The sequence below is a fragment of the Rhinopithecus bieti genome, unplaced genomic scaffold (assembly GCF_001698545.2).
Source record: "Rhinopithecus bieti isolate Rb0 unplaced genomic scaffold, ASM169854v2 scaffold_10589, whole genome shotgun sequence".
Lineage (NCBI taxonomy): Eukaryota > Metazoa > Chordata > Mammalia > Primates > Cercopithecidae > Rhinopithecus > Rhinopithecus bieti.
This window is the reverse complement of record NW_016807065.1, coordinates 3,197,887-3,202,806: the sequence shown is the minus strand read 5'-3', so window position 1 is coordinate 3,202,806 and position 4,920 is coordinate 3,197,887. Positions and strand designations below refer to the sequence as shown.

Here is a 4,920-nt window from a genome sequence, read left to right as displayed (position 1 = left end):
AAAAAAAAAAAAAAAAAAAAAAAGGAAACAGAGAGTTGACTAAGGCGACTATATCTTGTTTATTTATTCACCTTTTTCCAGTACAAGTTTAATATTCATTAAAGGAGTTTTTTTTCGGGTCGGGGTGAGAATGGCGACAGGTAGTAGGATCTGCTGAAGGCAAGAGGCTTCACTGTGATGATGGAGCCCCGCACCTCGGGTTTCCCGCAGCCCAGGATCTGGTAGCAGGCCATGGTATCATCGCACCTTTGTTCCTACAAGGATGGGACGTGGTCTGCCTCATCTCCCGGGGATATCAGGAGCGCTTTCCAGACTCCGGGTGATCAGGGAATAGCTCCCAGTATGGTCTTAGTTGGGGTCTCCTCCTGATCCATGTTAATCCAGGAACGCCCCATGATGAGGGCTAGTGAGGGCCTCTCCCTGGAGTCAAGGACCAGAAATGTGTTTATGAGGCGTTCTAGTTCTATGGAAATGAGAAACGGGATCTCCTGTCATCATTCACACAGTATTAATGTCGTCCTCAGCCCCACAAAAGTCTGTCCGACAGATGGCAGGCCCCGGCCACCATGGTGTAGACAGTGACTCCCAGCTCCACCTGCCCACCAGGGTCCACTGTACTTTTGTGTCCAGAACAGTTCCGAGGCTGCGTAAGAGGAGCTCCCACCACAGGGGCTCAGCTTTCAGTCTACGGTGAATCTGGTATCCAAGCCAGAGTCTGTTGTTTCCATGTCGTGCTCAGCCTCCTCAGGGAAGTTCTCTGGCTTCAGAACCCTGTAGATAATTTTCCTCTGGAAGCCTCACTGCACGGAATACCCTATTTGCTGGAACTTGCCCCAGGCCTCTTCCCCCTTCAAGGAGGAGAACTGGAGGGTGAAGTCGGATAGCTCTCTCGAGCTGGCTTAATCCACTAGTAGAAACAGTCTGTTCTGGGCGCCAGCCACAAGAGTCTGATGATCTTCGGGCAATGAAGGGCCTTCATCATATGGACCCTGCGGTACAGACGCTGGAGGCTGCAGGAGCCCTGCTGCCCTGTTGGGGTGACCTCCACAGCCATCTCGGTCCCAGTGAGAATGTGCTGGGCCAGCTGCCTTGACTTCTGCAAAGCCGCCCTGGCTGATGACCTTGAGGAGCCTATGATCATCAGTAAGGGTCTCCTTGGAGGCAGAAGTGGTCCCAAGGCCCCACAGGGTGGAGACCTCCCAGCTACACATCTCAGCTAGGAATGCCAACTGAGAATACTACACCTACAAACTTTGCTAACGAGAAGCAAAAATGACACGGCTGGAGGTGTCTGCTGACATGTGCGGGCGACCTCTGGTCACTTCCATGCCAGGGACAACATTCGAGGCCAATTCCACCGTGACTGCAACCAGGAGCCAGATGATAATTAGGAATCACCTCTCCCGGCCCCTTGATTCTGCGGACTTCCCACTAAGTTGATGTCATTCTCAGGTGGGCCCTTCCTCCAAGGTGGCAAGATGGCACCCAGAGCCCCAGCAGTCTAACGGAAATAGATCTTCTCCTCCCGGATGTTTCCGAGACAACAGCCTGACCTTTGGCACAGAGTGTGTCACATGAGCAGGCCTTAGCCAATCACTGTGGAAAAAGAAGATGGGATCTGCTGATTGGCCAGATTGAGGTCATGTGGCCCCTGTCTCCATGGAAACTTGAGAGTGGCTTAGCTGTTTTTTCCGTTGGGAGACGGTGTGAAGGCTGAGAGAGCAGGTTCGGGGTGGAAAGATCACTGCAACTGGATATCCAACTGCAAAAGAAAGACCAGAAATGTGTTTATGAGGACCAGAAATGTGTTTATGAGGCGTTCTACCTCACAGGATATAGAAAAAATAAAACAACAGCTAACAAGGGGCCAAAAAGTGCTAGTCTCCTGGAGTGTATGATACACAAAAATCAACTCAAAATCGACCAGTGTTGTAAATACAAACGTTGAAATTAGAAAGCTATTAGAAGCAAACAAACTAATTTTTTATGACCCCTATCTAAGGTCATGAAAACCCATAGTGATTTTAGAGATTACACCAAACTACAAGCAAAAGAACAAAAAGTTGATACATTTCAGTTGACTATTTTGTACATTCTGAGTTTCGAAATATATGTAATAACCTGTATCCATCATCACTGTGTCATACAAAATGGTTTCACTGCCCTGGAAATCCCCTGTATTCCACAGCCTTAGAGGTCTGGTGGTGTGAGCCTCGTCATTGATGTTTTGGGTGGTGGGGAATGTAGGTGTGATTTTCAGTTATTATCCTCTGCTTTAGGTCAGAAAAGAGAGGAATTCCCCACCTAGACCCATGTTTTCATAAAACCATAAATAATGGAGGAACGCAATACTGCAGGTGAAGAAATGAATCGTCAGGATATATTGATCCGTGGGATTACCAAGGTGAAAAAAAAAAGCACAAAAACTAAGAAATAAGGAAGGAGATCACATTTTAGAACCCAACAATGCAGCTTGAATTCTGCATTGATCTTGAGCTACTCATTTGGACTTTCTGAATGCACTGTGAATGCTTCTTCCCAGGCAATGGGGGACGCATGCACTTGCGGGTGCTCGTGCACACGGGATTGGCGTGCAGATGTGTGTGGGCCGCACAGGGAAAGTTCTGCAGCTGCCCTGGGCCCTGGGTGTGTGAGGCGGCCCCCCTGCCATGTTGAACTTTAAAGGGTGTGATGCCGGAATGTTGTTGGCTGAGTCCTGATTAGCATGAGCCTTTCTGATCCTCTTACCTCACACCTTGCCTGGCATCATCCCAAATGGCGTTTGTGCAAATGGCTTATTGACACGGGCTTGGGACCAAATGCACCCAAGAGGAGGGGTCCCTGGGGCCTTGCTATCCGTGGACTTGGATGAAATCATAGTGCCTGGGGGTGGAGAGGATGACCCTCAAACATGTTTTCCATCTCGTGTTTTTCTCCTAGATGCAGGACCCTAGATGCAGAGCCCCAGGGCACAGAGGATTCCAGATTCTTACAGGGGACTGGAGGAAGCTTGACTGAAAGGAATCAGGGCTATGAGGGTGGGGGAGAGATTCTAGTAGTTTCTCCATTTCACAGCAATAATTCCTCCCCGCCGCAACCCAACACACACACACACACACACACACACACACATGATATATGCATACACCTGTCTGGTGTGCAAGTTCCCCCTTTTGCTCAAACTTCTGGTTTTGCAGACACTTCTAAGGAAATATTGATGCTCCCTTTAATTTTTGTCTTCTTGCTCCTGAAACTTCCCCTCCATGTGTGCAATATGACTGATCCCAACTTTCTTTCTTTCTTTCTTTCTTTCTTTCTTTCTCTCTCTCTCTCTCTCTCTCTTTTTTGGGGGGGGATGGGTTTTCGCTCTTGTTGCCCAGGCTGGAGTGCAGTGGCATGATCTTGGCTCACTGCAACCTCCGCCTCCTGGGGTCAAGCAACTCCCCTGCCTCAGCCTCCAGAGTAGCTGGGATTGCAGGTGCCCGCCACCACACCTGGCTAATTTTTATATTTTCAGTAGAGGCAGAGTTTCACCATATTGGCCAAGCTGGTCTGGAACTCAGCTGACCTCAGGTGACCCACCCGCCTCAGCCTCCCAAAGTGCTGGGATTACAGACGTGAGCCGCTGTATCCAGTCTCCCACATTTCTTAAATGATCTGCATCATAAAATGTGGTGCTTTAATTATGTGCCATCTGGTTGTTCCTCATTTCCTGGACACCTATGAGTATCACCTCCCAAACTAGATTGCTTAGCTGTGTGGAGGCATGCACCTCAAGGCATGTTCTTGCAAAAACCCACTTCCCCCACCATTCCCTTCCTGTGGTTAGAACGCTGGGTGCAAACAAGTAATTACTCTGTGCTTGGCTATGAATTATAATATAGGGCATTAGGTTTCCAGTACAAAAGGACTCTTTTTTTTTTTTTTTTTTTTTTTGATACATGGTCTTGCTCTGTCTCCCAGGTTGGAGTGCAGTGGCACATCTTGGCTCACAGCAACCTCTGCCTCCTGGGTTAAAGCAATTCTCCTGCCTCAGCCTTCTGAGTAGCTGAGATTATAGGCGCCAGCCACCACACCGGGCTAATTTTGTATTTTTAGTAGAGACAGGATTTCACCATGTTGGCCAGACTGGTCTCGAACTCCTGACTTCAGGTGATCCGCCCGCCTCGGGCCCAGTTGGATTCATCTTTAAGGAACAAGTTAACCAAAAAGGAGGATCAAACGTAATAAGCATACGTATTTTGTATATATGTAAAAATGTAAATGCACTAAACGATGCTGGGTAATGTTAATGGATATATGTGCTTTGTATATTAATACATGTTTAAATGTTATTAATATGTATTTGGATGTATATACTGTATGTGTACGAAATTCAGAATAGACATATATACACCGAATAAATAATGATATTTGCCTGCTCTGGGAAACAGGGAGGAGAGAAATTGGATTGTCTGGGGAGCCAACGGGAAACTACTTGTTTGTAAAATGTTATTTTTAAAAGACTCCAAGTAAATATAATGTCAGTAATTGTCCATTCTGGGTGATTGGAATATAGATGTTTGATGTATTATAATTGCCTGATTTAAAATGTAAAAAATAGGCTGGAAGCAGTGGCTCCTGCCTGTATTCCCAGCACTTTGAGAGGCCGAGGCGGGTCGATCACCTAGGCCAGGAATTCCAGACCAGCTTGGCTAACATGGTGAAACCCCACTAAATCTCCACTAAAATACAAAATTAGCCAGGTGTGATGGAGGGCACCTGTAATCCCAGCTACTCTGGAGGCTGAGGCAGGAGAATGGCTTGAATCCGGGAGGCGGAGGTGGCAGTGAGCTGAGACCACACCACTGCACTCCAGCCTGGGCAGCAAGAGTGAAATTCTGTCTCAGAAAGGGAAGGGGAGGGAAGGAGAGGGGAGGG

The 4,920-nt window shown here is 47.7% G+C and overlaps 1 long non-coding RNA gene across 1 annotated transcript in view; it reads right to left on the bottom strand.

Annotated features, from left to right (window-relative positions):
• Positions 1–46: 46 nt before the first annotated feature.
• The window catches only part of LOC108534606 (uncharacterized), a 6,262-nt gene continuing 1,388 nt past the window's right edge, over positions 47–4,920 (bottom strand). Inside the window, exon 2 of the long non-coding RNA XR_001887003.1 lies at positions 47–1,762. This is a non-coding gene — a long non-coding RNA (uncharacterized LOC108534606). The remainder of the gene's footprint in view (positions 1,763–4,920) is intronic.